This window comes from Callorhinus ursinus, unplaced genomic scaffold, assembly GCF_003265705.2.
Source record: "Callorhinus ursinus isolate GAN/ISIS: 27379988/994484 unplaced genomic scaffold, GSC_fseal_2.0 scaffold43, whole genome shotgun sequence".
NCBI lineage: Eukaryota > Metazoa > Chordata > Mammalia > Carnivora > Otariidae > Callorhinus > Callorhinus ursinus.
This window is the reverse complement of record NW_027397105.1, coordinates 2,015,747-2,028,327: the sequence shown is the minus strand read 5'-3', so window position 1 is coordinate 2,028,327 and position 12,581 is coordinate 2,015,747. Positions and strand designations below refer to the sequence as shown.

Genomic DNA, 12,581 nt, shown 5'->3' with positions numbered 1-12,581 from the left:
TGCCCCAATAATGGCCTTCATATATGATTTTTTTGGATCCAGTATTCAAACCATGATCACAAGTAGAAATTAGTTGTCATGTCTCCCTAATGTACTTTTATTTGGGCAAGTTCCCTGGCTGTCTTTCATCTTTTATGACATTGACTTTTTCAGAAAGTCTAGGCCAGTTGTTTGCACGATGTCTTTCAATTTTGGATTTGCCTAATTATTTCCTCATGACTAGATTCAGCTTAACCCTTTTTGGTAGGAACCAAACCAAATCACTGGCTAGCCCATTGATTGGCTGCCCTTAGACAGTTGCTGGACATCGCCCGTCTGTGCTCATCCCTGCTGCTTCTTTCCCCACTTCCCTACCCCGTGTTTCCTAGGCTCCTTAACTCAAAGACTTCTGGGTAAGTTTGGCCAACAGAAGGCAGTGGTGGATGATTGGAGAGTAGGAGAAAGGGAGGACTGGGACATTTCCCCCATTTCTCTGTCCCTGTGAGGTCCTTGACTGTGGCTCCTTCTCGTCTATGAGTGTCCTGCTCCCTCCAAACAGACCCTCCCTCTGTGGTTCCAGCTCCCTGGAAATCCCTGTCCTTGGTCCTGGCTCCAGCTGGCCCTGACCTCCTTGCTCCAGTAAACCCTCCCTCTCCTGCTGCCCCTTCAGCCTTAGGGTGGCAGTGGCTTCCGGCTGTTGCTAACCTCTCCCTCGTCTCACCATCCTGTGGTTGGCCTCTCAGCTTTTCCATTTCCTGTGTAACCAATTTTCTTTATTTGGCTTGAAGAGCCCAGGGTGGTGTCCGTTTTCCTGACTACACCCTGACTAATACAGATAGGGTGCTCATCCTTGGTCTAATCCGAGCGACATGTGGGATAGGGTTACATGGTATCAGCTAAGGCAGCATTGGCTGTAGGGGCTCTAAGAGGGGAGATTCCTTCAAAGGAGGGGTAAGCACTGTAGCCTCTCCCTGCTTACACAGGAAGGGAGTGTACACAAAGGTAACATCTCTTGGGTAGAATTTTAGATGATTTTATATTATTTTTTCTTCTTTTCTTTTGTTTATCCAAATTACCTACATTTTCTTTTTTCTTTCTTCAAGATTTTATTTATTTGAGAGGGAGAGCACGCATGAGCATGGGCAAGAGGGGAGGGTCGGGGGGGGAGAAGCAGAGGGAGAGGGAGAAGCAGACTCTGCGCTGCGCACAGAGCTGGACGAGGGGCTCCATCTCACGACCCCGAGATCATGACCTGAGCCGAAACCAAGAGTCGGACACTTAACCAACTGAGCCACCCAGGCACCCCCCACATTACCTACATTTCCTGTGGTGGTGGACATGGATTGTTCTGTCATGAAGAAAAAATTGCCAGCGTTCCACATTTAGGAAAGGAGAGGAAATGGTCATCATGCCGTGCACAGTAAATATGGAAGCGGCTAACCCCCATAAAATCACCTTGGCCCCTGAGTCTTTTTCTCCAGCTTTACTGAGGTATGGTTGACCAATAAAATGGTGATAGATCTGAAGTGTACACCGTGATGAACTGACACGCGTATGCAGTAAGAAAGGATTTCTGCAATAGAGTTAATGAACGCATCCATCAGCTCCCATGCTTACCTTTATTTATTGACTCATTTTGGTGCGAACACTTAAGTTCTACTCTCTCAGCAAATTTCAGTTGCACAAGGCAGTCTTGCCAACTCTAGTCACCATCTTATACATCTAGTCTTCGGACCTTATCATCTCGTCACCGAACGTGTGTGCCGTTTTCCAGCCTGTCCCCGTTTGTCCCAACCCCCAGCCCCTGGCCACCAGTCTCTTCTCTGTTTTTGTGTGTTCCACTTGAAAAATTTTTTTTTAGACTTCACATATAAGTAAAGCCAAGCAGTATTTGTCTTTCTCTGCCTGGCTCCCCAAATCTTCTAAATTAAAAAATAATAATAATAAGAGAGTCATTTCGTATAAGACAAAATAGGAGAGTTAACAAGAGATTTCTCTTGTGAGATTTATATAAGATGCTTATATTCTTTTGTCTATCTGATGTAGTTCAAAATATAATTGAATAATTTGAAAAATTTGGTACTGTAACCATAAAAAGGGGAAACGGCTTGGTTGTTGAGGGTGATTTTCACATAATCATGCAGGCCTACAAATGAGCAAGGCGCTAGTGAGAGGGAAATCTTGCTGGTTCATATGGATATGTTTACATTTAACAGGTAACTTGTGTGATTCTTTATAAGAATCGGAGGCATGTTTCGCGGTTTTTTAATCAAATCATCTTAGGGGTTTTGGAAAATGTATTAACTGAAAGACTAAAGGATTCAAAGGGATATTAAAGCAGCTGAGGTGTGGGTAAGAAATCTGAGAAAATGGGGCGCCTGGGTGGCTCAGTCGTTAAGCGTCTCCCTTCGGCTCAGGTCATGATCCCAGGACCCTGGGATCGAGCCCCGCATCAGGCTCCCTGCTCCTCGGGAAGCCTGCTTCTCCCTCTCCCACTCCCCCTGCTTGTGTTCCCTCTCTCACTGTGTCTCTCTCTGTCCAATAAATAAATAAAATCTTAAAAAAAAAAAGAAATCTGAGAAAATGAGTAAAAAAGTCACAAGAAATAGCAGTGGAAAGATTAAATGGGACTCAAGGCTAAAGTAGTGATGTACTATATGCATCTAATTGAATTTAAATTAAAAAATAAAAAATGAAAAAAAAAACTGCATCAAGGAAGACAGGAGCCACTGGAGAGAAAATGAACCATTGGAAATGGGAAGAGAAAAAAAATATACGGGGTTAATCAGCTAGTACTGGATTGGAACAGTTGACAAACAGTTCTCACAGCAGAGCCTCGCATAGAAAATGTGCATCGCCAGTAAGAACACAGCCAAACCCGCTTTCTGTGTAGCCCAATACAGTCTGGTGCAAAGTGTCTGGAAGAATCAAAAGAAGACCTTTTTCCTAGACATTTAACTGTGTCAGTGACCGTCAGTGAGTCATAGCAACAGACTTTTGACTTCAGTCTGCTTCTACCTGCCTAAGCCTGTACCTAGTCATGGTCTAATTATGGCTCTCTCAAGAGCGTATTCACTGGGCTCCCAAGATGCTGTACATAAGAGGAGTAAGACGGTTAACGTTGCTGCCCGAAAGGACGCGCCTGAATAAGCGAGTGAAACAAGTTCACATTGTGCTGTGAATTGTTTGCAATAACCTCTTTGCAGTGCGTGTTCAGTGTTGTTACAGTTTATGAACGTAGAGGAAAGTGTCCAGTCGGGGTCAGGCCTGGTTGTCTCTCCCACCCACACCGAGAAAAGAACAAGTGTTGAAGAAGCATCTCTGCCCCGGGGAGCCTCCTCCTCCTTGGTGGACAGAATGGAGAACGTGACCCGGGCTGTGCGGTCCACAGGTTGTGAAGGCTTGACGGGTGCTGGTGTGGGTCCTGATGAATTGTTCCATTTCCTTTACTCTCTCCCAGCTTTCATCCTGAGTGAATGTCTCACTGGAACGGCGTCCACTACTTGAAAGAGACTTTGTGTAAGTGGCTCGGTGGTCATGACATCCTCCTGACACATCGGGAAAATCTGAGCCAGCTGGTCCGGGAGGGGAAAACTCAGACCTTCCCAGCGTGCCTAACACTACCCGAGTGAGAACGCAGATTGCATGTTTATTAACTGTGTGGCTCAGGCTTTTTCTTTTAAGCATTTCCCTCTCTGTTTGCAGACATTCTGGATCACAATTGTCTTCCATATTGCCAGAGACACTCTAAAGTAACCAGCACTGGATGTGTAGCCGTGGGTAATACATAGGAGAGGTACGGCACCACTCTGAGCATGGCCGCTGGTGTTCCTGGAAATATCTAAGACACCTGTCATTTCTGGAAATATCTGAGGCCTCAACGTATCAAACAGGCATCTGAATGGAAAATGCATCTGAACTGGGGTCGCTGCATGGTGGGATTCTTTGGAAATCTGTTGACTTGCAGTTCTGTCAAAAATACAACAGCTGCGGGGCACCTACCCCTGCCGACTGCTGGTGCAGTCGGTAGAGCATGCGACTCTTGGTCCCAGGGGTCATGAGTTCAAGCCCCCCACATTGGGTGTAGAGCTTACTTTATTTATTTATTTCTTTAAAGATTTTATTTATTTATTTGAGAGAGAGAGAATGAGAGAGAGCACGAGAGGGAAGAGGGTCAGAGGGAGAAGCAGACTCCCTGCTGAGCAGGGAGCCCGATGCGGGACTCGATCCTGGGACTCCAGGATCATGACCTGAGCTGACGGCAGCCGCTTAACCAACTGAGCCACCCAGGCGCCCTAGAGCTTACTTTAAAAAAATTTTTTTTTTAATTGAAAAAAATACAACAACCATGTATGCCCATAACCCACCCTAGAGTAATCACACTCCTAGTCAACACTCCAAATTGCTTCCATGTAGAGCATATTAATTATGTACAAACAGGAATATTTTTAGGGCATCGCTGCTCCCCAGCAGTGAAACTTTGCCAGGTCCTCTCATTGTTATGCATTTCAGTCGCTTTCAGGTGTCCTCAGAAAGCACATCTCTTACAGAATCTTGTTCTTTTTTTTTTTTTTTTTATGCTCACTCAGTTGACCTTTCTCTCCTGATTTCTCTAACCAAGACCAGTAATTCACCTTCATTTTGAGAAGCACATACCTCATGAGTTAGGTGTCCTTACATTCTTTCTGAAGACAGATCTGCTTTGGTTTCTAAGAATTATGATCAAAAGTGCTATCACTTATATTTTGTAACTGTTTAATGAAGACCACGCTGATCCCAAGGTTTGTTTTTTTTTTAAAGAGTATACATTTCTTAAATTAATAGATTTTATTTTTTAGAGCAGTTTCAGGTTTACAGAAAAACTGAGCAGAAAGTAGGAATCTATTTTTTGAACAGAAATAATTCTTCTTCTTCTTCTTCTTCTTCTTCTTCTTCTTCTTCTTCTTCTTCTTCTTCTTCTTTTTCTTCTTCTTCTTCTTCTTCTTCTTCTTCTTCTTCTTCTTCTTCTTCTTCTTCTTCTTCTTTTAAGATAGAGAGAGAGTGAGTGGGGAGAGGGGCATAGGGAGAGAGAGAGACAGACAGAGAGAGAGAGAGAGAATCTCAAGAAGACTCCCCATTGAGTACAGAGCCTGACTCAGGGAATTGATCTCATGATCCTGAGATCGTGACCTGAGCCAAAACCAAGAATCCAACGCTTAACCAACTGAGCTACCCAGGCGCCCCTTGAACAGAAATTCTTAAGAGCTCATGAAGCTCCAGGGCTCCGGTCCCAATGAGTTTATGATAATAAACTCAATATCTATAACCAATAAGCCTATAACCAATAAGCCAATAGCCTATCACCAAGTGCAAATTAGTGCCCCTCAAAAATCCCTGCGTGAGGGCGCCTGGGTGGCTCAGTTGGTTAAGCGACTGCCTTTGGCTCAGGTCATGATCCTGGAGTCCCTGGATCGAGTCCCACATCGGGCTCCCTGCTCAGCAGGGAGTCTGCTTCTCCTTCTGACCCTATCCCCTCTCATGTGCTCTCTCTCTCTCATTCTCTCTCTCAAATAAATAAATGAAATCTTTAAAATAAAAAAAAAATCCCTGCGTGATAGTTTTGCTTTAAATCACAAGGCTGTAAGTTGCAAGTTCTACACCTTCTATCTTTTACTCCGCCATTTTCATGCCATAGTTGCTGTTATCCTTAAGACAGCATCTCTAAAAATGCCCGTGTTACTTCGGGCCTTGTAAGAGCGTGGTCTAGGAACTGCCCCACCCTGAACTCCCGGCTCCCTCCTGCTTACGTGCAGTGGGCTGTGCACACCAGAGTCACCCAACTGGTGCCCTTCCAAAGCAGCAGCACCGAGAGCCCCTCGGAGTTCAGTCAGGAGCAACTAAATGGCTTGGCAACCATCCCCAGGGTCTGGCTGGGGGATTTTATTTATCCTTCCAAAACTCACAAGGAGAATTTCTTTTACTACTGAGTTTCCCTAAAATGGTGTGTGACCTGCTCTCAGTTTGCCAGTTTGGGGAAGGTGTCTGAGATAGTCCCTGGTCCCTCGTCTGTGCTACCTCTGGTTTCGGAGGACGGGTCTCAGGTGACAGAGATGTGCAGCCCAGGAAACTCCTGTGTAACCACCTGAGAGGAAAAATATCTGCCCGCTGTGTTCCCGGGAGTGGGGACCTTAGATTCCACAGCAGAGGTTCTGACGCTGGGCTCCAGACACCCTCCTGCTGATGGTCGAGCTTTAGTGTGTCTGTGAATTCCTAGAAATTGCACACGAATTTCCTGTAAATGTGATCTTTCAGGAGAAGGGGCTCTTGACTTCTATTAGATTCTTCTGGACTTGATGCCCTCAAAAGGCTGAGCACCCCTGCTCTATTACTTTAAGTAACTGGATATATAGGGTTTCTTGTTATATTTCTAACCAGTAGAGCGTGAACTGGTTTTATCCAGGCCTTAACAGCTCCTTGCTCTCTCTGTCTCTCTCTTACTCTTGTTTTTTTTTAAGTAGTCTCTATGCCCTACATGGGGCTCAAACTCACAACCCCGAGATTGAGTCATATGCTTCTCCAACTGAGCCAGCCAGGTGCCCCACTTTTGTTCTTTTTGATTATACGTTTTTCTGATTGGACAGCCAATTGTACAGTATTTTTAAAGATCTTTCATGTGGGGGCACCTGGGTGGCTCAATTGGTTGAGCGTCTGACTTCGGCTCAGGCTGTGATCTCGGGGTCCTGGGATTGAGCCCTGTGTCGGGCTCCACACTCAATGGCGAGCCTGCTTCTCCCTCTCCCTCTGCCTCTACCCCTGCTTGTGCTCTCTCTCTTTTTCTCTCTTTCAAATAAATAAATAAATAAATAAATAAATAAAATCTTTAAAAAATAATTTAAAAAATTAAATCTTTCATGTGGGCTTTAAGTTAGTTGCTTAACTTAGGGTGGTGGTTATCTTTAAATACATCATGACTTTTTCTTTTCTTAAGAAAGACTTTTTTTTTTTAGTGCACATGGCTTAAACAGACAAAAGAACACATATATATGCGGAATTCAAAGAAAAAACTGAAGCAATTCAAAATTAGAATATTGCCAGTGTCTCATTATTTACATTCCCCCTAAAAACTCCCCCTGAAGTAACCATTCTTCTAACCTGTAGTAATGATTTCCTTGCCCACATTTATAGTTTTTGCTTGTACACATGAATTACTTAGTGTTGTCTGTTCTTGAACTTTATATAATTGGAATCATACTAAATTACTTACTGTCTTGCTTCTTCAGCTCGATGTTATGTTTGTAATGTTAATTTGCATTGCTGTGGCTCATTCATTTCCACTGCTTTGCAGTGCTCTCTTGCACGAATATACCACAATTCATCCATTTCCCTGTTGATGGACAGTGGATGGTTTCCTATTAATAACTGTTAAGAATAATGTAATCTCTTTTGCACATATGGTACAGATAGACTAGAGTTTCTCCAGAGTATGTGCCTAGAATTGGATTGGCTGGTTTGTGGGGTGTGAGCAAATTCAACTTTGTTAGAAAATCTCCTGACTTTCCAAAGTGGCTGTAGGGATCAAAGCTCTCATGAGCAGGGTATGAGAATTGTCCCACATCCTTGGTAATCCTTGGCATGATGAGTGTTTTTATTTTAGCTATTCTGGAAATATGTAGTTGTAGCTCATTGAAGTTTTATTTTTTTTAAAGATTTTAATTAATTTATTTATTTGACAGAGGCAGCGAGAGAGGGAACACAAGCAGGGGGAGCGGGAGAGGAAGAAGCAGGCTTCCTGATGAGCAGGGAGCCCGATGTGGGGCTCGATCCCAGTACCCTGGGATCATGACCCGAGCCGAAGGCAGATGCCCAACCGACTGAGCCACCCAGGTGCCCCAATTAGTTTTTTTATTACTAATGAGGTTGAGAATTTTAAAAATATGCTTATTGACCATTTGGATCTCTTCTGTGAAGTGTCTGTTCAAGTGTTTTGTCTAGTTAGTTATTTTTTATAAATGGCTAAGGTTTTTTTTTTTTTTTTTTTTTTTTAAGTAGGCTCCATCCATGCCCAGCCCGGAGCCCAATGAGGGACTTGAACTCAATGATCCTGAAATCAGCCTGAGCTGAGATCAAGAGTCGGGCGATTAACCAACTGAACAACCCAGGTACCCTCCTGTTTTGTCTCGTTATTATGAAGTTGTCGCTTATTAATTGATTTATTGTGTGTTCTTGAAAAGAGGATGTGTTATGCAATGTTGGGTGTGTTGTTCTATAAGCACCTACTTGGCCAAGTTCAACTGTGTTGTGTTCTAGATACTAGCACTTTTTGGGGGGATACATGTGCTACAAATATCCTCCCCTGCATCATTCTCTTGTAGTTTTCTTTATGAGATTGGCATAAGAAAGCTTTTTAATTGTCATTTCAAGCATACACAAAACACAGAAAATATAATAAACCCCTCCACTCCAGTCACCCTGTTCAACAATTGTATAGTGTTGTTTGATGAGCAGAAGTTCTTAATTTTCGTGTTGGTCACTTTATCAGTCTCTTTATTCAGGGTTAGTACTATTTGCATCTTATTTGAGAAATCTTACCCCGGGGTCTTGAAGATATTCTCCTATATTTTCTTTTGAAAGATTTATAGTATTATCTTTTACATTTAGACCTTTAAGCTACTTGAAGCTGATTTATGTACAATAAGAAAAAAGACCCAAGTTTTTTCTGTTTGGAGACCTACCTGTCCCAGCACCATTTATGAAGCCGCCTGTCCTTCCCCACCTGATCTATGTCAGCACTGATTAAAAAATCGCAGTTATGGGATGCCTGGGTGGCTCAGTGGGTTAAGTGTCTGCCTTCGGCTCAGGTCATGATCCCGGGCTCCTGGGATTGAGCCCCGCATCGGGCTCCCTGCTCAGCGGGGAGCCTGCTTCTCCCTCTGCCTGCCTTTCCCCCTGCTTGTGCTCTCCCTCTTTCTCTGTCTATCTGTGTCAAATAAATAAATAAAATCTTAAAAAAAAAATGGCATATATGCCTGGGTCTGTTTCTGGGCTTGTCATTCTCCTGTAGTGGTTCTACCTGTCAGTCGTCATGCTAGAACCAAGCTGTCTTCATAAGCAGGCTGTTGGTGGTGGTGTCTGGCTTGATTACTGATTGTAGTCATAATATGGCTTGGCTGATTGCCTTCTATTGTTGGGACTTGATTTATTGTCCAGTGTGGGACATTTCTGTAAAAGTCTTGTGTGTTCTTGAAAAGAGGATGTGTTATGCAGTGTTGGGTGTGTTGTTCTATAAGCACCTACTTGGCCAAGTTCAACTGTGTTGTTCAAACCTATGTTCTTTTTCTTCCTGTTGTTTTCTATTTTTTTTTCAGTTGTGAGTCTATATTCTTATTGATTTTCCATCTGTTTGTTCTATCCGTGACCAAGAGAGGTCTATTAAAATATCCCCAGTATGATTGTGGACTTGTCTGCTTCTCCATGTAGTTGTGTCATTTTTTTTTAAAGATTTTATTTATTTATTTGACAGAGAGAGAGAGTGCATGAGCAGGGGGAGGTGCAGAGGGAGAGGGAGAAGCAGACTCCCCACTGAGTAGGGAGCCTGATGTGGGGCTTGATCCCAGGACCCCGGGATCATGACCTGAGCCGGAGACAGACACTTAACGACTGAGCCACCCAGGCGCCCCGGTTGTCTCAATTTTTATTTCGTGTATTTTGAGATGATGTTATGAGGTTCATGTAAACTTAAATCCTTATATCTTCTTGGTGAATTGAGCATTTATTTTATCAATATGAAGTGAACATGTTTAGCTCCAGAAATGCTGCTTGCCTTCAATTTTTTTGTTTCTGCAATTAATAGAGTGACAAATACCTGCTGGATATGTGTGTGTGTGTGTGTGTGTGTGTGTACACATATACATACATTTTTATTGTGCTACAATATGTATAACATAAAATTTACCATTTTAACCATTCTAGGTATACAATTCAGTGGCATTAAGGATATTCACATTGTTTTTTTTTTTTAAAGATTTTATTTATTTATTTATTTGAGAGAGAGAGAGAGAAACAGCATGAGAGGGGAGAGGGTCAGAGGGAGAAGCAGGCTCCCCGCTGAGCCGGGAGCCGGATGCGGGACTCGATCCCAGGACTCTGGGACCATGACCTGAGCCGAAGGCAGTCGCTTAACCAACTGAGCCACCCAGGCGCCCAAGGATATTCACATTGTTATGCCACCATCACCACCATCCATGTGCAGAACTTTTTATCATTCCAGAGAGAAACGCTGTGCCCACTGAACAGTGACTTCCCATCCCCTCCTCTGGGGGGAATTCCCCCTTTTACCTCTTGTAGGAACCTCCTCTTAGTGGAATCACAGTGTATGTGTTCTTTTGTGCCTGGCTGCTTTCACTTGACGTAGTGTTCGTAAGTTTCTACCAAGTCGTAGCATGTATCAGAATTTCATTCCGTTTCGTGGTTTAATAGAGCTCCGTTGTTTGCATACGCCACGTCTTGTCTATCCGTTCATCTGTTGATGGACACTTGGGTCGTTTCCATCCTTTGGCTGTTGTGAATAATGATATTATGAACACCGGTGTGATAGGGATGTGTTTGGGTCTCTTCTTTCAGTTCTTTTGGGTTTACACACACATACACATTTTTAATATAATATTTTCCAATTAAAAATGTTCAACCCTGGGCACCCGGGTGGCTCAGTTGGTTAAGCGACTGCCTTTGGCTCAGGTCATGATCCTGGGGTCCTGGGATTGAGCCCCAGGTCAGGCTCCACCTGCTCAGTGGGGAGCCTGCTTCTCCCTCTGCTTCTGCCTCCACTCCCCCTGCTTGTGCTCTCTCTCTCTGTCAAATAAATAAATAAAATATTTAAAAAATAAATTAAAATGTTCAACCCTTCTAAAAACTTACATGTTTCTCTCAGAAACATATATGTGTATTATATATATATATATATAAAATCTAATTTATGCTTTCAGTTCATCCTGCCTGTTCTATGTGCTTTTCATCTATCCTTTATTACTTTCTTCTGGATTAATGATTATTAAATCATTTAATGAAAATAAATCCTTTCATCCCCTCTATCAGTTGTTTGGAAGATCTGCACTGTTTCACTTCCTTTTAGTTCTTACTTGGAAATTACAACATGTACTATCAATGTATCAAAATCTAAATTTAATTAATGTCTTTACACTCATCCCAGACAATCACAAACCTTAGAATATATTTAAATTATATTTATTCTCTTTTCAGACTTTAATGTTATTATTGGGTGTCTTCATTTAAAAAAAATCCTCCTTCGGGGCGCCTGGGTGGCTCAATTGGTTAAGCACCTGCCTTTGGCTCAGGTCATGATCCCTGGGTCCTGGGATTTAGTCCCGCATCGGGCTCCCTGCTCAGTGGGGAGTCTGCTTCTCCCTCTCCCTCTGCTGCTCCCCTGCTTGCACGCGTGCTCTCTCTCTCAAATAAATAAATAAAATCTTAAAAAAAAAGGAAAAAAGAAAAAATCCTCCTTCTGTGTTATACACCCAAAACTAATGTAATGTGTGTCAACTGTCCTCAAATTAAAAATATATATAGCTATTTATTTATTTATTATTATTTTTTAAAGATTTTATTTATTTATTTGACAGAGAGAGAGAGACAGTGAGAGAGGGAACACAAGCAGGGGGAGTGGGAGAGGGAGAAACAGGCTTCCTGCCGAGCAGGGAGCCCGATGTGGGGCTCGATCCCAGGACCCTGGGATCATGACCTGAGCCGAAGGCAGATACTTAATGACTGAGCCACCCAGGCGCTATATATATATATAGCTATTTAAAAAACAATAAAATATCACACAAGAAAATTTTTTAAATGGTTAAAAATCCTCCTAAATACCAGTATTTTATAGAATCCATTTTCACTTACATTTACTCACATCTTTACAATTGTCTATATTCTTTATTCATTCTTGAAATTCTGACTTTACATCTAGGACCATTTTCTTTTTTCCTGAAAGGTGTCATTTAGAATCTTCATTATCCAACTTATAGTACATCATGAGTTGGCTAATTGAATTTAAATTAAAAAAAGAATCTTCATTACTGAGGGTTTGCTGGTGGCAAAATGGAGGCAATGTTGTAGTGTATTTATTTGCACAGGTCCTAGAAGGTTTCATTTCACTGTGTTCTGCTTGCCTTAGATGTTTTTGCAACATCTGAGAAGTCAGCTGTAAGTCCAACTATTGCTACTTTGTAAGTAATGTTTTTTTACAACTGTTTATATGAAGAAGTGGACAAATAGTATAATAATTCCTGTTTGCTCATGATTCAAGTTTGATAATTACCAATTTATAGCCAATTTTTTTCATCTGTACCCCTACCCATTTCCCAGCCACCTGTTTTATTTTGAAGCAAGTGGAAGACATCACATTATTTCATAGATAAATATTTCAGTATACAAACCTAAAAGATAAGGGAGTTCTCTTAAACATAACTGTAATACTAGTATTGCCCCTAAAAATTAACAATAATTTATTCATATTATCAAATATCTAGTCAGTGTTCAAATTTCCAATTGTCAGTGTATCATATGACCTTACTGATTTGAGGAATTCTTAATCTCAAGAAACAAACTGAGGG

General features: G+C 42.2%; 1 long non-coding RNA gene across 6 annotated transcripts in view; it reads left to right on the top strand.

Moving 5' to 3' along the window:
• LOC112817211 (uncharacterized) overlaps positions 1-12,581 on the top strand; it is an 88,822-nt gene that overhangs the window by 49,075 nt on the left and 27,166 nt on the right. For 3 of the 6 annotated variants that reach the window (XR_012375003.1, XR_003206330.2, XR_012375002.1), the window contains exons 4-5: positions 7,692-7,842; positions 8,008-8,117. This is a non-coding gene — a long non-coding RNA (uncharacterized lncRNA). Of the gene's footprint in view, positions 1-3,439; positions 3,499-3,684; positions 3,776-7,691; positions 7,843-8,004; positions 8,118-12,581 lie in introns of all 6 variants that reach the window. The other 3 variants (XR_012375000.1, XR_012374999.1, XR_012375001.1) reach the window with 3 other exon arrangements.